Source organism: Lonchura striata, chromosome 13 (genome assembly GCF_050655825.1).
Source record: "Lonchura striata isolate lonStrDom1 chromosome 13, ASM5065582v1, whole genome shotgun sequence".
In the NCBI taxonomy this organism is placed as follows: Eukaryota; Metazoa; Chordata; class Aves; order Passeriformes; family Estrildidae; genus Lonchura; species Lonchura striata.
The window spans coordinates 8,229,031-8,253,711 of NC_140715.1; the positions used below are offsets into that span (position 1 = coordinate 8,229,031).

Genomic DNA, 24,681 nt, shown 5'->3' on the forward strand with positions numbered 1-24,681 from the left:
TGCTCATTTGGTGTGCATCCTCAGACATCAGCTTCTGAAATTAGGATATCTGCTGAGCAAGATGCTTTTGACATGGAAAAGGATCATATATCTACTAATATATAATTTTATCACCCCATTAATACGGACCACATTGTTCATCTCTAAAGATGATTTGATGGTCAGCTGAATCCGGATTCTTAAATAAAATCACATACTTTCTTTTCCCTTGATAGGACCTAGTTGTCCATTTCATTCTATAGGGACAGGAAAAATCCTGCAGAACTTTGAAGAATTAGTTAAAAACCCTGGAGAAAATACTCCAGGCTAAGTTTATTCATGCTCAGAGCAAAGAGTTGAACTACAATGTAATTTTTTTTTTCCTTTATATATCTATCTATATATATATAAGTTTAGAGATGTATCTTGAAAAGATAATTGAAAAAAACTTCCAAGTACAAGGAAGTTAGGCTCAGGAGGACAAGTGCAGAAAAAGCCCCACCCCAGTTATTAAAATGACAATCAACACTTATGTGAGTGACTAAGATAACTGAATTCAGATTAAATGAGCAGTAACTATGTATTCCTTCACCACCAGTTGACAGAGCATCCACTGGCATCACAGGAGTCACTGAAAGGTTCACTTCTCCAGAAGAATTGTTAAGACTTGGTTTGCTCTCTGACTTGAAAAGGAAGTTTCTCAAAGAGAAAGTGACCCAAAAGGGAGGGGAACTGCTTTTTTTCCCAGCATTACCCAGATTGTTGCAGCAGGTGTCAACACAAAATCGATGTTCTTGGCTGCTCACACGAAAGGACAGGGAAGGGACCACTCACAGTTCCTGTCAGGTTGCTGTTGGATCGCAGTGGCAATTCACTGGTCAGGTTATCAGACAAGATGCTCAGCTTGGCCATGGGATATAATGGCTGGAGAAAATGAATCTCTGGAGCTAACAGATGGTTCAAACCCACATCCCTGCAGCAGTGCACCTCAGTTGTCTCCCTTGCCCACAGATTACCTCTCTCCTCCTCAGCCTTGTTCCCAGCACCTGTGTGTCCTCAGCTGTGAGTGGAGAGATCTGCCACTGGGAAAAAACCTTTGAGAAAATCCTCCAAGGCCCCAGAAACTGCTGCTGCATTCTGGATTTGACTGGTGCTGTTTCAAGGCAGGAGACAAACTTCTCTCTTTCTAGAGAGCTAGAATTCCCACTCCTTCTGCTGTGCAGGGAGCAAAGGGTGCTGAGGAATTCCAGCAGCCCCCTCTGCCACTGTCCCAAGCAGAAGCTGGTGAGCAGGCACAAGGGGAAGCTCTAAGGAACAGATCAGGTGATTTTCAGTAGCTCTTGTTCTCATATTTATCTCTTTTACCTCAACTTTTACACTGACCTACTCCCATTTTTAAATGGAACATTTGTTTGTGAATGATATACAAATTCTACCACGTATTGTGTGAGTGCCCCTGAAAGATCTCACAGCAAGGCTCTTTGCTCTCTCCTTATCCCAAGCCTGATGCAGGAAAGTGGCAGGGCAGAACCACAGGATTTACTGTGTTTCATTCAATTGTGCTTCAAACTGTTCAGGCACCTTCATTCCATCTCTTTCCTCTCTAAAGACTTTTAACAGTCTTGGAAAAAGCCCTAGAGAGTGTAAATTAAGTATAGAAGTAAATTTGGACTGCAGAACGCATGTTCTTGTACTTAGTACCAGGATGTTTGTGTTTTAAAAGGATTATTTTTATAGTGTATTAAGGAAGGTTAAAGAAATATTTGTATACTTTTAACAAGAGGAAGAAGAAATGAGATTGGGTTATAATAGAAGAATTACAGTACAGCTGTTACTCCCTAATTAATTCTGTCTGTGAGTAAATCAAAGCTCTAATTATAGACATGAAATATGCTCAATATTGTGGAATATTTATGCAAAACATTATTTCTGGCACTTATCAGCTAAAATATAATGTCTCACCAGAGCCGAAGCAGCAATTTTTAAGTGTCATCATTATTTTTGCCACTTCTTTATAGCTCAATACATGGAAAGTACCTGATGAAAGTACATTTTCATTTTTAAGTACTTTGTAAATCCCAGTTGACAACTGGTACAATTCTTCCTCTAAGAAACACCTGTCTTTATCTAAAGGAAAAAAAACCTAAAATGTCTAAAAGTCCTTAAAATGGCATTTCTCTTACTATTATGAAATAATGCCCTTTAGTTCCACAGCACACTTAGCAAAGTCATATTTGATCTTCTTCTCTATGTGCTGTCCCATGCATTGGCACAGCGTAACCCATCATCCATATTTCCTCTATATCATTAATTAATTACTCCCTCTAAGTTCTAATCCTGAAAGTTACTCCGAAGAGGAGGACTTGATTCTACCCTGCTCCACTAAGTGAGCTGAAGTTATTCAGCTTTCTGCACAGACACTGCTGTCCAGCCACACCTCCAGAGATGGCAAAGAGGAAAGGGACACAGACTTCCCATTAGGGCATTAGCCAGAGGGCATTAGCCAAAGAGTAATTACACTTTTATGCCAATAAAAGATAATATAATTGACATATGACAGCGATGCCATTCAATTCAAAAGCTTTTGGGTGATGGCTTGGTGGTTCTTTCCCTGACAGATAACAGAAACATTCTAGAAAAATCAGACTGAGTCTCTAAATTGTTTGCATTTTGAATATTTTTCCTTTATTCCTTGAAAATGCAAGAGGAAGTTGAAATGCAGACCCTTAAATGTCAGTGGACCTACTTAATAACCTGTGCAGATTACTGTAGTTCCTTTGTTTCTTTCATTTATTTATTTTAAAACTGAGCTATGACAGTTTATAAATGGAAAAGAAAGCTCAGTAAACCTCACAGTCACCAGCCATTATCCAGTCTAATTTTATTCCATGGAAATTCAGAGCCTACAAAGACTACACAGGCTACTGATTGACACTCACTACAATACAAAAGTTGTGGCAAGCACTGATCAAACATCATAAATACCTAAAAAATAAGCAAGTAGTACTCAAAAAAAACAATGATGTTGGCAAGATGGCACAAAACCATTTTTTCAAAGATTAATTAATATTTTCACTAGCTCTGCATCTTTCACAAAGGGTAATTAATGTTTACAGTAGATATGCATTTTCCTGTAAAAGGGTGGACACAACAAGTCTTTGCTAACCTTTAAGGTAATTCAAAGAAGATACAGAGCACAACGATTTTGTGAAGCACAATAACTTCTATTGCCCTAAGAATATTTTAGGTTTTTGAATCTGGCTTCAACTTTAAACTGCACAGTTTCAAAGGAAGTGTGATAATGATCACTTCACTCCTGTCCTTTGAAGTCTCTTCACCTCCTCTTGCTTTATACTCAGATCTCCCATTTATTTTGCACAAACACCTAGAAAACACAGCTTATTAATCTTTCTGGTATTATTAGGGCTGACAAAATAACTCTCACAAATGAGTTCAAAGTAGTGGTGAATGTTGCAAAAATTACCATTTCTGGAACACTGTGAAAAGGGAAAACCACCACAGAAATTATGTGTGTTCATCAACTGGAACATGTGAAAAAAAAGGAAAAAAAATCACTGACAGCATGGAACTGCATTTATCTCATTTACCTGCTTCAGCCAAAGGTACAGGGCAAGCCTCTGGCAGGCTGGGAAATGAAAGTACAACCCCTGTGCTAGAAACTCAGTAATTATAACTTCAGGGATCAGTGCAGGAATCAGAACAAGAGAAATTTTGCTAGCTTGAAATATAACCCTGAATGATCTTCGTGAGCCTTTAAAACCAGACGAATGTCTGGTTTTTGTTCCCAGTCCTGTGTATGGAGTGGAGGAATAAATGGAACATACACGTGCACACACAAATCCACAGAACTCGCTGTCCCTGACAGAAAACTTCAGGCTGATATGTGCAATCCCTTGCACACTTTGGAACCAGAAATGTAGCAAAATAACTGCATTAAAATGGTGGGAAAATTAGCTTTGTACCTGTCAGCATTGTCAGATCCCAGAGGCTGGAGATGCTCTACAGAAAGGGGGAGAGTAAATCAGAGCAGTCCCAGCTGCTTCACCCTCTGCAATGGGGTCATGCAGCAAGACAAATTAAAGGAGTAATGTTTCTGGTTTGCACTGACACCCTCCTGCACAGCAAAGAAAACAAGAGTTGTGTGTCATTAAACCTTACAGTAAGTTCCCCAGTGGGGAAAAAGCTGGTGGGCATCTTGGGTATGAAGCCTAATGCAGGCAGTGTACAACTGCAGATCAAAATCCCCCTTTCAGGCCACTCATCTCCTTTCACAACAATGCAAAGAATCCAGGTCAGAAAAGAGAGTGAACAGAATCCTTTTAGGAATATTTCAAGAAAATTGGGCTACCTAGCTGGGGTATGTAAATTTGAATTCCTTCTGATGACTTCAGTGTGTTACTTTAAGCCCAGTGAGAGAAACAAGTACAAAGTGACAGTGAATCAACTCTATAACATGCATTTATTTATTTATGCAGCCCATACATTTAGCTCTCCTAAAACAGTTAAATCAAGAATGCTAATGAATACAGGGAATATCCTGAGTCAGTCTTCTGAACATATTTTCAAAGTTCTATTTTCTTCCAGTATAAAAATTTCTGCTTATAGCATAAGTGCTATTAATTATGAAAAAAAAAAAAATTTCACCTTTAAATTTGTAAGCAATCTTAATAGCATAACAAGTGGCCATAAGTAATGTCTATCTTCTGGTAGAATTGTGCTAATGATATGTACTAAAAATGATATTAATTTAAACAATTTATTCTTTAATAGTGTGAGGTTGGAGTATTTTGACTTTTAAGAAAAGTGGACTCCAAATACTTTTCCTTTTGCATAACTACTAGATGAAAAAGATGATGTTTCCAAAGTGGACAATGACGAGATGAGCCTGGCAAATAGGGAGGGAAACAAAATTTTAAAGGCAAGTATTTGGGAACTGATATGGTAGGTTTAATCAAAAGGCTGCTGTGTCAAACATAGTTAGAAAATAATAGAGCTGGCATCCAGACAACTTCTGGAGCTTCATTTGCAGCTTCTCTGTGCCTGTAAACAGCACAGCACTGGGGCGAAACTCCGGGGGTGCCTCTTTCATGAGCTCATTTTCTATTCTTATAACAATGCACCTTAATTCCATTTTTATGAGTATTCCTGCCAGCAACACATTCTCATTTTCCTAAACCCCTGTCTGGGGACTTCTCAGAGCTGGCAGTGCTGTTTTAGGGCCAATTTCTTGCTACCTATTCCCATCCACAGAACTTTGCCAAGATACACAGTTCCTACTATGGCACTGTCCTGAATCTAAATTAATTCTTTCTATTTGAGTTTTGCTGCTACAGCTTCAAATTTTAGTAACTATCTCCCCAAGGAATGTTATTATATCATCCATTCTATTAAGGGGACAGAATTAGCTTTACTTACTGGTAAATGCTGATTAAAGCTTCTAAGCCTGAAAAGTTAGAAAGGTTATGGATTTTTAGATCATGAACTATACTTATGTGCTTTATTAACTGCAAAAGTTACAGTGCTTTTAAGACTAAAAAAAGAAAAATTAAAATTTTATAAATATAGATGGAATACTGCTCAGAGGATGCTTTGTGGCAGCATTTTTAATAGACTCTGAGTTCTTTGTCCTTCTGTAGCACATAATTCTGCTCTTCACACCTCTCTTCTCCACATTCTAACTTCCTGCTACTCTTCTCATGCTACACTTAATATTCTGATACTTCTTTGTCCTCAGAGTTGTCTTCCCGATCACTGTTTAATCTCTGGTTTTATTTCTATGCCTCTCTTTCAAGAATTACATTTCTGTTCTTCCTTGCAATGCCTCCTGCCTGCTTCCAATTTTACTAATATTCACTTCTGCAACAACACTATGCCAGCAATCCAGAGATAGTGATTATATTAGCCACAGACTATTATAACACTCTTCCAGCTTTTTGCCTTCAGGGACAATGAAGGCTTGGTCAGAGCCACGTTTGTGACTTCCAAGTCTGTGAAAGATCTAAGAAAAAAAGCAACATAATAAATCCTTAATAAAAAATCATAACAAAAGGTCCATCCTCCAGCTACTCCCATTTTCAAGAACATATAGCTATTGCTATTTTGAATTTCCCTAGACACAGCCAAAGACAGGTGAGACATGTCAGCTGAAAAGATTCATCACTTTTCTGAGGGGTCAAAAGCAAGAAGTAAATCAAAATTTACTCCTAAGATCAGTGCCCATGTGGCAAACAGAAAGATGCCAGCAGTGCAGGGGTAACCAGCACCAGCCAGTGCCTGCACCAAGGGCAATAAAAACAGGGTGTAAGGACCTGCAGTGAGCCAGCACAGCCAACCCAGGAGCTGCTCGTGCCTTCCATGCCAGACCCAGCTGCCCTGGCCACAGAGAAAAGCAGATTATGTGCAATGTACTCGGAGCAAATAGGAGCCAGCAATGAAAGACTCTCTAGAAAGAGGCAGGAGCAAACTGAGGTGTGAGGTATCCTCATCCTTTCTCACATTTGCTGTGAAAGTGCCAGTTCCTGTCCCAGAGGAGCTCCCCAGCACAGAGACTGCACAGGCAGTGCCCAGCCTCTGAAAAGAAACCCCAGGACTGCACCAGCATCGAGCTCTGCCCTGTGATGTGCAGTACACAAGCAATTCCAACAAGACTCGGGGAACTAGGTTTCCTTCCAATATAAACAAGAATGTATTTCCTAACACACTGTTTTATCAACAACATCCTCCATATCAGTGGCTGCTGAGGTTGCCCTGGTAAGGTCTGAGCAGATGTTGGTGTGAAGGCAGCGAGTCTCCTGATGGGGCATGCCCAACCATCTTCCCCTTCCCATGCATTCTACTCTTCACATTTGCTATCATTCCAAGAGTTTTGCCAGTAGCAGTATGATTTTATGAGTTCCCACTGAGAATGTTACTCATGAGGCCTTTTAAAAAAATTAAAAATTAAGCATATGAATATATAACAGCTAAAGAGCAGTACTTTCTTTTCCTTGATAGTTTCAGAACACTGATATTAAAAAATAAGTTATATTTTTCAGAGTTTAGCTGCATAAAATACCATAAAACTGTATAGAATGTCCCTCTGCTAATCCTTTGACCTAAGTTTTACTGGGGTTTTAAATCTTTATTAAACTCATATTCAATACATTTCATATTCTGATGCTAATTTTTTTTTCTAATTATTTTACAGGAAACATCTGTGTTCAGTAAATTGGAATTCTCTAAACGCTGTTACTTTGTATTAATAAGCAAACATTTCTTGGTCCTGATGTTTAATTCATTGGTTTTTATTAGTATACTTCTAGGAAAATAATTAATTTGTGCCTATTAAGCACACCAGCCACATGACCTCACACTCAGGATGTGTTTCATTAAGCATAATCCCCAGTAATGAATCTTTTCAATTCTCTCATACAAAACACTCCTCCCCATTTTCATTCCACCCCAGATACTTCTAGAGAAAGTTAATCAAATTTATTAAGAAGGAAGCCAAAAAATTCCCATTGTGGTATGAGGTGTCAATCCTTGCTGTATATAGATTTCTACTTGTCTCCTGTGTTGCCATGATTCCTCCAAAAATATTTTGGGAATACAGGGACTAAAGGAATGTTCTCTTCCTCAGCTTCAATAGCTGTCGATTGCTGCAGCATTTGCTAACAGACCTGAGGCTGTGGTGTGAAGTCCCCTTTCTCAAGGGACCAACTCTATCTCCAGACTATTAATTATCTCTTTATATCTGCAGCTGCAAAGGAGGTACAATCATGAGATAATAAGAAAATGATCTTTTAGGGGAACTAATTTCTTACTAAGGCACACATATTAGAATAAAGGAAATTAATCATCTATTTATTTACAGCACATGTTTAGCATTTCCATGAGTTTGTGTATCAAGTCTTGATTGCAGGATTATCAGAGTCAGTTTATAGCTAATCTGTTTTTAATGAAAGTGTGCTTGCCAGCCTGGTGTCCCCATTTCCAACTATTTTACTTCATTTGCAATATTTTAACCTTACTCTGTGCCAAACTGGAAAAAAAAAAGCTCATAAAGCCAAAGAAAAGTAGTAAAAGTATTTTGAAAGTCCTAATATAGAGCTTTAATTAAGGAAAGCATTTAAGCATGTATCTGATTTTATGCCAAGGCTTAAGCACATGTGAAATTAGTCTTAAACATTATGTTGAATTGGACTCCATGTATCATTAACATTTTGAATTGAATTGCAACAAAACAGTCATCAATGTTCCACAGGTTTTGTCTTCAGGAAGCCATCAGTTCCAGGGACACACTCCAGCTACAGCCAGTCTGCAGAGTCAAAGCAAACCAGCAGGGCAACAAAAGCACTGCTTGTGCCTACTCATGGGGTACCTGGTGCAGCATCTTCTGCAAGGAAAGGCTGTTAGAGTAAGAATTTCTGAGGGAATTCCTGAAGGCCACAGTAAGTTAAATTCTGAATAGAGCCTGAAAAGCTTTTGGTGCTGCCTCAACAGTGCAGTAAAGCAAAAAGAGGAGATGATATTGAATGGTCTTTTACTTATCTGTCATTCTAAAACCAAAGCTGTGCCAGCCAATCTCCCAAAAATGTTTAACTTTCCCTGGCACTATTGAAACCAGGGTAATCAAATCAGTCACTGTCAAAAGTTTGCAATATTTCAAGATACAAATTCAGGTGATTGGATTAAAGCATTCAACAGATTTTTGCCTTCATACAAATTAGCAAATACACTTATTAATTCACAGAGAATGCACTTAGATTTAAGTGGCATATGACTGTGCCAAAATATGGCAGATCTGATGACCTGACTTATGATTAAAATTATGAGCTACATTTATTCAAACTCATTTTTTCAAATGATAAATCTTTTTATCACTTTGTTAAAAGGACAAGAGGTTAGCTCATGTAATCAGAGGCAGAACAGTATTATCTCATTCAGAGAATGAAGTAAAGACACATGGTAAAGAAACCTAAAAAATGTAAACATCAAGTTAGACAAGTAAACTACTTATAGTGAACTGTGTCAGGAAATTTATACATGTGCATATTCCCTACTGTAAAGCAATTAACTTTTACCAGCTTCCTTGTTCCCCCCAACAGAAAGCAAAGTAATACTCTTATAAAAATGACTATACCATTCTGCCTACTAAACATGGCAGAACATGATCATATTTGCCCAGATGCAATTCTTCAGCCTATTGCTTCAACTTCAATATTGAGTATCTTTGTGTAAATCACCCATTTCACTCACTGCTTTAGCTGCACTGCAAGAGCTGCTGTAAAACAAAGTGCAAGCCAAGAAGGAGCTGACAAAGCCTGGTTTAAATGGGAATGCTTTAAGAGGTATCACCAGCAGTTCTGCTGTGCAGCCCTTGTGCAGCACAGCCCAGAGGAGAAGACCCTCTCAAAATAACATTTAATGGTATGAGTCAGTCACCTCACTTCAATGCTAATGACTGCTACCTTTGAGGAAAAATAGAATCAGCTTTGGATAGTTTGAGCTTTTTTTTTCCATGAAATAAAAGTGAATGTAATTTATGAAAAACCTGCTGGTTGGCTTAGTCTCTTCCAGGCCATAGCTTTTACAAGCTCAGTCCCTCATCTGCCTCGGTAGGACAGCCACCTCAGCTGGCCAAGGTGTCCTGCAGAAAGGGCAGGGGGACAACAAACCCCAAAAACTGCTTGTAAGATCAGCATATATTCTATTGCCATCTGTTGGAGGTTGGGCAGTTTTCTTAACTCTTCCAAGAACAATGTCTCCCTCTGGGGAGATCTCTTCTGTTAATGGGCCATTAAGAGATCTTCTGTTAATGGCCATTGAATGTCTCAGTGCATGACTAGTAAAGTTCCATCAGCCCATGGTGAGATGCTCCACCCAGAGGGAGGAGCCAAGCATTCCTACCTGCATAAAATCAGCATTTTTGGGACACCAGAGCAGCCCCTTTGCTGAATTCCCGGAGGAGCAGCTTCTTCCCTGCTGGATCCCCAGAGGAAGACAAGGCCCAGCTACTCCATCACCAGACCTTCAGAGAAAACTCCACCCTTCTACAGATCCCTGCTCCAGCAGCATCTCATCTGCCACTCCAGGAGGAGCAGCCACCATTTAACTGGACTATTGCCAACACCCTGACTCCTCAGGGTAGCAGGTTTCTGACTCCATCAATAGTTTTGTTTGTACTAATTACATTTTTTTATATTTAGTTATTTTTTCTAGTAAAGAGCTGTTATTCTCATTTCCATATCTTTGCCTGAGAGCCTTTTAATTTCAAAATTGTGGTAATTTGGAGGGAGGGGGTTTACCTTTTCCATTTCACAGAAGGCTCTTGCCTCCCTTCACAGACTCCTGTCTTTTCAAACCAAGACAGCTGTGTGGAAGGAATGCACAGGAAATGGAGTCAGTGACACTCAAGGACAGAGAAATCTCCCTGGGCACAGCTGCCTGTTTTGTAAGGCATAACATCAACAACTGCAAATCACCCAAGCAGCAGAACCACAGCCTCAGTTTTGGAAGCATGAGGGAAGTGCTAAGACAAAATCAGGTGAGGGACAACCAGCCTATGAGAGGCCTAGAGTAAAGCAGTGTAGGGTAGGAGCATAACCCCTCAATGAATTATTTTTCATGTGGAAAAATTTCTCAGAATTTTTCACTTTTGTGTGAAGTAAGGCCAAATGAGAAAAATGCACTCAGAAGTAGTTTCAATAATCTTGTATTCTTAAGAAAGTTCTACATACTTGAGATCCATTTATATTTAATTTTTTTATATAAACCCATTAAAAAAAAATAAGCATTTCCTTTCTTAATAAGAGACTGAAATGGAAAGGATTAGGAGCCTGTAAAGTGATGTGTGGGCTTTGTTCTGGCAGTGTGCACAGGAATGAGACCCTGCACAGCTAGCAGGGTGCACAGTGCTGTGAGCAGTAACACAAGCTTGGCCCTTGAGGAGGGATTTGCTGCACTCCAGTGCCAGGAGCAGGACTGCCACTGCAAGCACCTGAGCTCTCCTTTGCCAGCACCTTTCAATTCTGATTTGGAGTGGAGCATCCAGAATGAGAGAAAACCATTCATCTGCTTATCCATTTTTACCTATAGAAAAAAACACCAATAAATTGTATCTATCCATTAATTTTCAATTTTTGTAGTCAGTATTTGATTACTTCCACTGTCTTGGCATCAGGCACATTTTTCAGACTGGTTTTCAGGACAACCAAAGAAATTGGGAATTTTTGATGGATAGCAAATGCAAAAATAAAAATGACCCCAGATAAAATCCAACTAAGGTAAGCAAATTAGCCAGTCTTTAACATTCAGTGGACACTATTCTTCTTAGTGATAAGAAAGGTTCTTACTTAATGAGCAACACACATCTCTTTCAGTACGGAAAGAATATTGCATGCAGTTGCATTAGTGAGTAATTAGAACACTTTTTGCAATACAATTGCCTTTTATTTTACCTTAGAAATAGTGTATCCTCAGATTAGAATGCCAAAATATTTCCTTTATTTACACTTTAAGTCAACTGTATTAATATTTATCACAAAACTGAAACTTCACAAGAGAAATAAATTCTGTTAAGACCTTCATTTAACAAAACAGTAATTATTCCATTTAATCACTCACAGTTATGAAGAAAAGTATCTTACCTAATGTTGATGATTTCAGTTTTGTGGTCACTCACTGCTGATGCTTTCAAAACTATCAAGCCATGGCTTTGTCCCACCTTTTAAAGTTACTTCCCACATCATTCAATGTGGTGAAACCCAGCTGTGCCTTACAGATGGAAGACCCTTCAGGTGAATATCATTCCCTTCAGGACCATCAGTATAGAAATTTCTAGCACCATCATTGCTAAAATATTTCAAGATACCATAATGAATTCAAGACCAACATAATGACTTAAAAATTACCTACAGATTGCAGTTTTATTTCATATTAATTTTCATATAAATTCCATTTGTTTTGATGTTCCTAAATTTTTTATACTTTTTGCAGTCTGCTCCATTACTTTTACCATTAAATGCATTCTGTTTGCCACGGCACACACTAGACCTGGATAATCATTAGTGATGTTGAAGCTGTAAATGATAATCAGGGACCTAGAGCTTGGTAGGTGAAAAGAAGCTGCCTATCTAACAGCTAACCTGGAGCTTGGGGATCAATGGGACTGCATCAGTGTGAGAGCAGAAAGCAGAATGACCAACTGCTGGAGTTGGAGAGAAATGTCAGTCAAAGCCAAGGGATTTGTTGCCGCAGCTCACCCTGGGTCGGGGGTGTAATGGAAAAATCTCTCCTCCAACCCGAGCTTCCAAAGAAATGCTCAGCAGTCTCTGTTGTCTGGTCTCAAAGTAGTTTATTGCAAGTTATCGAAAAGATTTTCTTCTGGGGCTGCTGTGGTTTGCTCACAGCTCAGGCAAAGGCACACACACACCCTGACATCCTCTCTGACTCCCGACTGCTTCTTCTCTCCCCGCCAGGGCTGCTGCTGTCTTTTATATGGTACAGTACGTGTGACATGGTTACAGTTTTTCCCCAATGCCTATTACCTATATTAAATGGTGATTTTCTACTCTAAACCAATCTGTGAGTGCCAACATCACCAAGAACATGGAGGTGAGGAAGAAGAAAGAGGAGGAACAGGACCGGCCCAAATCCCTCCATCTTAAAACTTCTGACCCCTATGTAAAAAACCAAAACCCCCCTGTACTGTACAGGACTTTAAACCCCCCTGTACAGCACTCAAAAATTCTTCCCTTTACTTTGTGACTACTTCTACTATAATATCTAAACTTTTGTGACTTGTTCTTCCTGCAAGGTTGGTATACCATTCCATGGCTCAAATCCAAAATCACAGCTGTTTCCAGCTGCCTGCCAGGGTCTCAAATACTTCTGACCTGGACCTGGAACCTCCAAAAATGTCTGAGGGCAATTTGGTGATGCTTCATCCCAGCCCCTGTGCTCCCTGCAAGCTCCCAGCTGTGGCAAGCACATTTCAGAGAGAAATGTACTTCCCACACACAGCACAGCTGGATGCCTAGCTTGCCCCACTGCTCCCATGCCCTGCAGTGCAGCAGTGCCACCGCAGCACCAGTGCATCCCTGCTGCAGCCACAGCCCGGGGCAGGAGCTCTGCTGCTGCTCTGTGTGACACAGCTCAGGCTTTGCTGGTGTCAGTAGTGAGAGCTGCCACCAGCTAATGCAAGATGGGTTTTAACGCCCAAGGAAGAATTAGTCAATAGATTTTCAGTCAAGTTAGTTTTGAAGGCAAGTATAACTGCCATAAAATCCAGTTCATTTATGGGATCATGACAAGATTCTCATTCCAATCTAACCAACCATCCAGTATATAAACCCTTCCAAGCTTAGCATTGGCATAGACAGACAGTTCATTAACAGGAGCTACTGGAGCAGATCTTCACCAATCACATTGGTAAGCCACCCCTCATTAGTTTCATAATTACACTGTATATGTCCCACACATCACATAGCATGTTTTTGAGCTATTAAAGTATAGCTTTCATTTTCTGAAAGGCTAACCACATTAAATCACAGAAGCCAGGAGTAGCATTCTCTTAAACAAATCATAACTCAGAGCAGACATTTAAACTGACTTTTATTCTGAATGACACAATCTAGGAAAGTGCACTACTGCTGATCTTCAGAAGCTGCTTGTTTTTCAGAGATCAGACTTTAATTACAGAGAAAATGACAGTTGTGATTAATAGACTGGTAAATGAAATAACTCTTTTGATTTGTATGTAGCATTCTTGGCTCCAATCTTTTCACTATCCCTTAAGAAAAGCTGCAATTGTGTTTTAAATCAAAGCGACTTAGACTTTGTATGACCAATGGACACCTGAGAGTAATTCATAGACAAAAGGTATTTATGATGCAAGTCTGTCGGGACCCTGTATATCCTTAATTCATTTAATGAGAAGCCACAGAATTTTGCATTGAAGAACTGTTCACCTAAATATGTGCACAGTAGTTTTTTTTCCAGTGAAAAACAAAGCAAATGTGCAGAGACAAAATGGGGGCAGCTCTTCAAATGAAATGCCCTCTACAGATCCAACAGACACCTAGAACGAGACAGGCCCAGCAACAGCATTCAGAATTCAGTGTCTGGCATATTCCACAAAATCACATAGAAATATATTTCTCCCAGAACCCATTCTGTCTGACAGCTTCTTTTTCCCAGGAATTCAAACATTTAAGTTTTGGAAGTATTTAATCCTTTCCATCATATTACCCATGGTTTCTATAGGTACAATTTTTTATGTACTTATACTTTGTAGTCATTACTAAAACCATACAAACACCCCCAGCAGCCATGAAAGAAGTCTGCTGCCTTCTTCAAATGCTGGTAATCAGATATAGTGTCTGCAACCAGACATACACAGCAAGGAATCTCACTGTCAGCTCATCCCCCCAACACAATCCAGCAGAGGAACCAAGCAAGGAAAAAGGGTTTGATGTAGTTGCTTCTGAGTATCTCTGAGGCTACTAAATCATAGTGAATAATTACTGTAAATGGTAGATGTTTATATGGCTTTTCTGACAGGTTATTCTAAGAATAGCATAGTTAGTTAAAATATATCTGAAGAAAGCATCATCCCTAGTATTTAGCTAAGCCATGAAACATATGCACGCAGTTTCTACTGTAGAGTGCAATTAAAATTGTACAAATAAGAATGCCTGTATTTAAAAGGTTTGGGATTTTAAAATACACATTTTCTTATCATCAGACAGTTGCACATTCAAATTGGAACTCTTCTCAGCAGCACACAAACCTGATACACAACAGTACTGCCTTGTGCCCCTCTGTTCCTGCACACACTGCCGCAGTGGCACTGGGACAGCGGGGCCATTGTCCCCGTTCCCTCAGACCTGTCCCACAGCAGAGCCGTGCATCCCTCTGGAGCAGTGCTTGTGTTAATGACATTACAGGTTTATATGTCAGTGACTTGAGAGCAGACAGTGCTACACCCCAAGTTTACAGTTTCATGGGCCTGAATGACACAAAACCATTATACATTAATACAGCCACTACTTTGGCTTCTAAGAACATTTCAGCATTCTCTAGAAATCCAAAGATGAGAATGTTAATTAAAAATTCCAGATACATTTCCTCTTTCAAATTAAAAGCCTCACCTTTATAATATTTTCCATTTATCTTTCCCAAACTACAGGTATATGCACTCTTATTTGAAACTAAAAACAATTTATATTTAAAATGTTGCTGTTGAGGCAGGACGGGAATGAAGAGGCTCTGACTCAGAAGGCTGTTGAGAGTAAAACTCCTGTTTATTCAAAATACATTGTTCTTTTATACAGAGCTCTGCAAGGACCAAAGCCATTGGTTCTGAAGTGAAAACAACCTACTACTATTGGTGCAGAGTGCATGATGCACAGTGATAGAACTTAACTATAAACAATGTGAAAAACAAGAGAGATAAAGAATTATTTACATTCTTCCCCAGCACTTTCTCAGGCTTTTTGCCTGGCTAGAAACTCTCAGTTTCTTTCTTTGACTGAATCTGAAACCCACATTAAAATAGTTTATAAGTAAATATTTAAGGTATGTTTTTTCCTTGACTTTCCATCTTCTTGGTTAATCCAAACTCACACTCCCTGGACTCCATCATAATTTTTTTTTTTTTTAATCAAATCCTTCTCATTTACTTTAAAAATGCTACATTTATCATGTTCCTCCTAGCTTTTTGTTTTCCTCTAAAACTAAAGTAATACTTGGGGACTACCCTGCAATATGAAAGACTTCCTTTTCAGAAGAATAATGAAAAGGAATTATTGAATCCAGTACTACTCCACAACTGTAAAATGTCATCAGCAATTCCTATAAGATCACCAGCTGTTGAAAATTACTTGACTTTCTACACTGACCTTTAACATTTGCAGTTTGCAAGAGGAACTCTGTACTTTTACATCTGCTTAAAGCATATCACAGTGAAAATGAGACTAAGGCTAAAAATTACCTTGAAGAAACCTACACCTACAGGTGTGTGCTCACCTGTCGAGGTGCCAAAAAGCACTTGTCTGTTCATAATACTCATTCAAGCCTGCCAGAGAACACCTCACTCTCTTCTTAAATTTTAATTAAATGCTAAACCTGGGAGAACCTCTACTGCAGTTAAACTATATGTGAATGTGACATTTAGTGTAACCTTGTTTTCTAACAAAGGATGTCATCAGGACAGTGGAAGGGTTGGTGGTACCTGCTCATAAACTTGGTATGAAGGACAGCAGGATGTACAAAGGATGCAAATGAAAAGTGACAGAGGAGAAATTGGTTCTGTGCACAGGCTGTTTGCAGCCAGCATCCTCCAGCTCCACGGAGCACCTTGCAGAGCTCTCTGCTCCCTCTCTGCTCACAAAGCAGTTGTGTTCCCCTGCTGCCATAGCTGTGCCTGACCCAAAGTTCTGCTTCAGCTCAAAGCTGCAGACAATTAGTACCTTGTCTTCACCAGTCTGTTTGCTCGCTGAAACTAAGTGAAACTTGGACAACTTTTTAATGAATTTCCCATAAGAAGAAAACAGATCTTGATGCCCGCAGAGGTTTCATAAAAGCAAACAATAAAAAGATGCCAGCACTGTGGGGATGCTTGATCCATAACTGAAATTTGTTCCAACAGCTCACATTTATGGCATAGAAATTAAAAAAAAACTTCTACAGGGGGTTTGAAAAAGTTTTTTTTTTTTTTTTCAAATCCTGTCTCTATGTAAAAAAAACCCCAAAACACCATAGTGTATATAAGCTACTACTTATCACATTGTATATAAGGATAAGAAACTAATACAATGCAAAGATAATTTGAGCTCATTTTTATTGCAACCTCTTGTTTTTAAATAATCAAGCTATTTGCTGTATATATTGCCTACTCCTGAAGCATGCTGAGCATGTTCTTGCTTTTAACGGTAGAAAGAACTCCTCAAAGAGTGAGTGATATCTCCCACATCAGAAGAGAGGTGTCACAGAGTAAAGGAGAATTTGCCAATCACTGTTAATGTCTTGTGATACCAATTTGAGAATCCAGATGTGGATCTACAAAGCAAAGATTATTTTGTAATAGAATATTTTGTAACAGAATATATTACATCTGAGAAAGACAATGCTGCAGCCCAGAGCTGCCAGAAGAAAATGCTGTTCTCAAAACAATACAATACGAGAAATAAACAAATTCTTGTTGATCAAGCAGTATCAAACATCACTCTTTGTAACAGAAAAAATGCTCCTTTTCTCCAGGTTTGCCTAGACAGCTTTAAGAAAAATTGCAGATGAAACTTTGCAGCAAGAAACCTTTCTACACACAACCCATCCCTGATCTGTGGCTGCCAGGTAAAGAGATTATACAACAGGCTTTTAAGCAATGAAATAAAGATGTTAGATTAAACTTTTTTGGTGTTAGTGATAGTCACTTTTGACATCCAGGATAAGAAATTAATCAAAATATGACAGCTACAAATAGCATTAACCCAACAATTAAACATCATTTAACAGCAATTAGATAAATCCTAACTTTCCTTTCTGAATTAAGAAAAAAAAGTAGAATTTAGTTGACTATTGAAATTACAAATATATTCTGCTTCTTTACCTTATCGCTTTCATTAAATAGATTATAAATATTTTATATGTCTATAATTTAGAGAAGCCACATAATAGGTTTCTCACAATTAGAAGTAAAACATTTTTTCCATTTTTTTTCACATTTTCTACCTTTCTTATTCCACATCCTTATTTTAAATTATGGCAAATTTTGTTCTACACAAATTTAGATCTATCCATTCTTGAATTAACCTGTGCTGTCAGCCTGTTGGGAGTCATTTTGTTTGAACATCTGGACCAACTACATGTTTCCTACTGAAAATAAATCATCATTTGTGAGGTATGAGTATTAACATACTCAAGACTGATGAAGATTAGACTGTGTATGTTTAATGAATTATGGCAAAATATTATATAAAACTTGTGTTTGGAAAGTTTATGGGATACACTGGAAATGAACAGCTTATCTGGGTCTCCTGAAAGGTAGTTTGTAGTTCCATAGCCCAGCTGGGTCTGTACATATTAAAAGTTTAACTACTATAACAGTGCCATCTGTATTCAATCAATATCTTTAATTATTATTTAACACCCCAATTTATCAAAATAAATAAATTGTAAAGAAAAGGCATGCCTCTCTGACTAGAGGACTTGAAAAATTATTTTATTCTGGAAATTAAGGAGAGTGTAGGTCTTCTTTTAGTGGGTAACTGATCTCAAGTGAGCCTTCAGGCACTGTAGCATTTTGTGCTCACATCCTTCCCTGAAGAATTTTCCTGCATGAGACTGGGAATGGGTGTTATGGAAATCCACTGCTCTGATTCTGTCACCTGAACGTTCCAGCTTACAGTCAGTAGCACACAGGAGTCCCTCCTTTCTGTTAGCTATTCAATCAATGTTCCCATAGGAACCCTGTCATTTTTACTCATAATATACATATCTGGTAACAGCAGTTAATTAATTGGGAGTTTATCAGTTACAAACCAATCTTAACATAAGTATTATTTCCCTGCACAGAATAAAGGAAAACACAAATAGGTTATTTGCACATCTTTTTCCTGAAGTGTCACAAATGCAGAGACAATGATAAACAAGAAGATAAAACTTTATCCAACATTGGTCTTAAAGCAGACAGCAGCCAAGTAAACTGGAAGAACTAAATGAGGAATGTTCTGTGAATACTTGTGCAACATGAACTCTTCTCACCACCTTCTTATGCTCCCAAATAAAAGTGAAGCTTTTCTATCACCCACCAATGATGGTTTTATACCTCAGTCATTGCTATCTCATCTACACATTGATCAAATTTAATTTTTTTTTTGGGTGATAAGTTTAAATAAAAAATATTGTCTAAGATGGACTGAAACTCTTACCAAATAAAATTTGCAGGATTTCAATGGTTATACCTACTAAGAACTGTAACAGTAAAACTGATCTGAATTTTATCTAACAATTGGTACAGCAAGTTTTATTTCACAGCATTAGTGATGGGGCTCAAAGTCTCACCTCCTTCAAGTCTGTGATTACATGAAAAGAGTACTTTTGTAAATAAAAACAAACTTTCCTGGTTGAAGCAGTTATGGAGAAATGCTCAAAAAGCCAAATAACAAAACCAAAAAAGACATGAGTAACCATCCAAAATTCAGTATTTTTAAATAAAAATCTTTTGTGTACCACCTCAAACTCTTGACTTTTCTGCACCTGACTAATGCTTTGTTAATATCCTCACACTGATTATGTCTAACACATATCACAGCACTTGCTGCACCTACATCTTTGGGGCTATCAGAGGTGCACAATGAACACTTCATAACAGTGTGCATCATGCACTGCAGATCCACCTTATTAACTGGATAATAAAAGGCAATTAGAACATCAGTGATGTACTCAGAACTAACAGATTCTATCTTCTTGCTTAGTGAACTCTTGGAATAGCAAGAGAGTTAGTACTGCAGAGTTAGAGGGACAGAACTGGGCTTTTATTGAATACAGCATTTCAAACAAATTCAGAAACTCCTTGGAATACACATGTATCTCTGAGCTTTGCAACTTTTTCCATCCACTTCAGTGCATAATTTTCACTATGGGGGTTTGGTCAGATATGGTCAGACAAGCTGTTCTCACAGCACCTTCCTGAGGTCAAAGAGCATCATCTTATCTCTTTCACCCTCCCTAATGCCACCATGAGCAGCCTGCAGCCAAAACTGCATCTCAGCCTGGCTCTAACTCTCAGCCTGCTTCTGCATTGCTGAAGGAGGACCTAGCTGTGTTGAAATTGTGACTCTGCATCAACCACAGCAGGTTTAATTCTGACTCCAGCACTTTGCACTTACATGTAGCACTGCCACTTTGACTGCTTGAACCCAGCTGTCTAATCCAGGCTGAAAAGCCAGGCCCTCTGCAGCTGCCTCCTGCCACTGCAGAGTCTATTCCCAAGTCTCTTCATGACATCTATCTTAGAATTTCAGAGCTTTCAGGCTTTTAGAGGTGCATGTCTCTCTCCACTGACTGAAGAGGAGAAACTACAGGGCCAGCTTGCAGTAATAGCCAATGTAATGAACATAAATACCATTCTTCATGCCTAAACTGAATAATTGCATTCCAAAATAGCAAAACATTGGAAGCAAGAAAGCAATTCAAAGAAAACTGTAAATGTAATATACTGCATTAGAGAAATATTTAGATGTAACCTGTGAGTTTAGACTTTCCTGAATTTGATGCTTCAGGCAAGCCATATGCATTGTTTTTCAAGAATATCCTTTGTCTTTACAAAAACAATTATCAGCATTGGGGACTGCAGCAGAGTTTGCCCTTTCCTAGATATTTGTATTAATTATGCTTTGAAGGTGCTGAATTAATCCATTCTGTGAAATATATATCAGTTAATTAAAAGGTATTTTTCTTCAAGAACAAATATAATTCATGATGAAAGAGGAGATTAATGCTTCCTAAATCAGAAATCCTTTGGGTGAAAATAAAATAGGTTTTAGAATAGACATGCTTTCCAATTGACCTTATTGTTTAAATATTCCTGAAAGGCATCAGATCTGAAGGAGTGCAGAACATGGTATGGAGCTTTTTTTATTGTCTTTTGTCTAACTTTGAAGCAATAGAACAGGCAAACACTGCACACCCAAAGAATGAACTGCAACTCTCCAAATACCACACAATACCAGGCACAGTGTCTGCAATGCCACAGACAGGGCCACAGAGATAGATGAGAGTGGTTTCTAGGTCATAGGAGCAGTAGATCAGGAAACTTAGATATCTACTATCTCAATGAAAAGTCTGGAGCAAAAATATCACATAACCCTTAACTCTTCTAAACTCTTCACGTATACATAAACTGCTCACTTGGGTATGCAAGTAAACAAATGTATTTTTCTGTATAAATGCAAGAGAGAAACCTCCAGACTTGGTCTGTATAGAAAAAATAAAAGTTTTCTCAAGCTGTCCAGTGTAAAACTTATAGTGACAGGAATTAATAGGTGTCAGTTCACTAACAAAGCACCTCATCACTTTGAAAAATGCCCGTGATAAATAGTAGTATAATTCATGGAGGTGGGATGAAGGTGGTGAACATGAGGTATATGCATTTCCTCAGAGGCTACAATATTAGGCAGTATTCCTACCATGAGTGGAGAAGACAAGAGAGAACAAAAATACCTTAATTCTCTGTTAGGCAAAAGGGCTTCTTGGCTGGTGCAGGGTTGACCAGAGTGTTCTGAGTAGCTCATTTCCCCATCTGAGGCACAAAAACTACTTGGATACACACACTGCTCTGCACTGTGCTGAGACACCACAGAGGAGGATAACAAGAAAGGAAATTTGATCAGATTTGGTACAATCCACAGTGTTCTGTATGGTACCATAAGATTTTGGGCCAAGCAATAACCTGGCATAAGCCATCAATTATGTTCTTGTGCTTTCTAACTAAGGAGAGAAAAGGGTTTTAAAGTAGATAAGAATTTTCCTCAGTGTGCAAATGTGTCTCTGCCAAGACAGTATTTGGATTTGTGATGGCCTAGCTCTGTCCATCAGGACACTCAGCAGAAAATCTCCAGGAATAACCATGAACCAGAAGTTTCTCCTGCAGGCACAGTTTCATAGCAAACTGGCATTTCCAACAGACTGGTCTGATTCACTTCTTGGACATGATTTTACTGTAATGACATGAGGCACAGCTCCCTGTACATTATATTCATCCTGGGATCACCTACTGAGGGCATCTCAAAGTCACTCCTGAGACTGTTGTAGCTGTTAAGGCACATTCAAGCTTCCCCAGCCTCTCTCTATCAATGTCCTAAAGAAAGAAAGTTGTCCAAAACATGACTCTAAGTGTTGTGACGTGTAAATGCACTTCTAGTTGCCATCCCAGGATCCTCATTTACTCCCTGTTGTCCTCAGCCTCAAGTCTCCAGCCCTGTGGCAGACAGCATCAGCATCCCAGGATGGATACTGGTGACTCTCCAAAAGCCAGATCCTCACCAGGTGTTTCTCCTTCAATGCCCCTGGAGCCACACTGATGTGTTTCACTCTGAGGCCCTAATTGAAGATTTTGTTGACTGTACCCCAAAGTTATTACCTGCCCAGAGAGCTAGAATTGTGAGAAACAACTATCAGACACATTCAAACTTTTTATGCTTTGACTATTCATTTTTTCCCCATTTTGGGACAAGTAAAAATTCTGAGGCTGTAGAACTTAGGCAATAACTTAGTAAGAAACGTAGCAGATATTTATTTTGAGTTAATCAGATTTAACATTTCTCCCAGAAATGTAGAGCCAAATGCTCTTCTCAACAAAACAACACCACATTTGCCATGTGAAAAGTCAAGTGAAAAAGTTCTGAAGGAAGTCTTTGGCTTCCTACAGGTCTGGAAACTCACATCATTTCCTGCAAAAGCTTATTTTCTACATGGAGTGGCCACATTTTCTCAGTACCAAAATAATCCAAATGAAAAATAGTTGCAAAAATTCAGACAAGCAATGAGATTTGTTCATTTTTAATTTCTCTGAATCTTTCAATAAGTCACTACTGGATAAAAAGCCATGACCACATGCACAGGTCTGAGTTCCACTTTGATTAGAAGTAATACAGTAAAATTTAATTAAAAACTACAGTAAATGTCATCAAAATTCCTTATTCTGTTAGCACTGATAATCTTGTATACATGAAATAACTAGAAAGAATAACAGGTAAAGGACTGGTAACAGGTGAAATGGAAAATAAGGTTACAGGTCAGGAGCAACTATTTGAAAAGTATTTGAGAAAAGGCTTATTTATGTACTTACTGGAAAAAAGTTATGTTTAAATTTAATGTTGTGTCATTAGAGCAGGTTTTATTACCCATCCTCCTCCAGTTTTCCTAGCTTTTTCATCCTATATGAGTGATTCATTTAGACTATTCTTTATGTTAAGCACTGAGTTCCAAAAATGATTTATTACAGAGGATAAAACACAGTCAGAGCCAAAAAAATTATCATCTTATAAACTTCATAAAGATGAAACCTTTGCCAATATATTTTTCTGATAGTCTCTGTCTCCAAGTACCAGTCAGTGTCCAGACTGCAGAGAAGACTGGTTCTAACTCTCTCCCAAAAATGTGCTTTGTTATTATCTGAGCTGCCAGGTACCAGCAGGTCAAATAATCAGCAGTGTTGTAACTTACACAATAGTAAATTATAACCAAGTCTTATCTTGATTCACAAAGTTGGGCACAGACTATATTTGTAATACTATCATCCTGTTACAATGCTTTTACTGAACTGCATGTGGACAAAACAACTCACTTGACCACAACAAAAAAAATCACTTATGCCATGTGCAAAAGCTCATAACTCTATTTCTGCCAATTGGATAAGCATGACTAAACTCTTAAAACTGTTCAGCTAGATAATTTAGGGCTGCCTGGGAATATGTGTTATTAGACTAATTGGTGCACTAATCCTATGCATCAGAACATAACAGTAAAGAAATTAATTTTTAATGCTACAAATTTATTATTAAACATCATACAGAAACAACAAAAGATATATCTCAAAACACATTCCATGAACATATTACTTCACTCAAAACTTAACTTTTAAGGTTTACAATTCACTATGATTTTTAATGCTTAAGAAAAATTGTAAATACATCTTTAAAGTATACTGCAGATGTTCTTGGGATTAAACTTCCCTAAAGATAGCATGACATAAGGACAAACACAGTAGTTCTAAGTGCTCAGTGACAGCCAGGCACTGTAGTCAGAAGAAGCATTTGTTAACATATGTTAACACTGTAGAAGGTGACACTTACGTCGAAATCTCTTACCTGCCTTGGTTGAGTCTCTCCTGATAAGGTTTGTTCAGTGAAAGATGCAAGTCTTTATGTATAAATCAGAAGCAAAGGTGTGCTTGGCACATCCAGTTTTCAGCAGAGCTCAAGTGTGATATGTGTAAGTAATAAATTGGCTTCTCAAAGTAGCTCAGACCATATTAATTGGAAACAGAGTCACTGCTTGCAAGGTTGCTGATGCTGCTCCTTCTGTTTTGTGCCTTTGCAGAGAGCTAATGTATGAATAAGGCAGAGAACAAATCCCTTTCTCTCTTTACCTTTCCTTCCTTCTCTTAAATGGTGAGTTAGAGTTCAGTTTATTCTGCAGACGATGGCAGAGTACAGGCTGACAGTGCTGTTTCCTCCCCTGCCGAGACACACTGAATGTGTTGTGAATAAAGACAAAGCCCTCTACCAGAGCACCACACCACCGTAGGTGAGAGCTGCAAGGATGTGCTGTGCTGCTCCCCAGCACGCAGACAAGCCTTAAACGCAGCCGGACAGGCTCACCCTGCTCCAGTAACTCCAGCTGGGGACCACACCTCCTCTGCAAAGGGACCTCCAGCTCTGCAGCAGCCACCAGTTCGGATTTGCCTCCTGGCAATGGCTATCTTTGTGCTTTTATTTTTCTACACCATAAAGAGCAATTTAGTTCCAGTTTCTCCTGATGGCTAACTGGATAAACTGCCAGCTTTTCTTATAGTCATTTAACCCCTGTGAAAGCCCTACTAACACTCCAGGTTCAGGGCTTGTCCTGGAATTAGGCCTAAAGGGTACCTGCCAAATAGGTTTGCACATGAATAGTAGAATTTGCAAATATTTGCAA

At 38.6% G+C, this 24,681-nt stretch overlaps 1 protein-coding gene across 1 annotated transcript in view; it reads right to left on the reverse strand.

The window, feature by feature from the left end:
* TENM2 (teneurin transmembrane protein 2) overlaps nt 1–24,421 on the reverse strand; it is a 1,518,527-nt gene extending 1,494,106 nt beyond the window's left edge. Inside the window, exon 1 of the mRNA XM_085591001.1 lies at nt 23,853–24,421. The gene's annotated coding sequence lies outside the window, so the exon portion shown is untranslated. The remainder of the gene's footprint in view (nt 1–23,852) is intronic.
* Between the last annotated feature and the right edge of the window lie 260 nt (nt 24,422–24,681).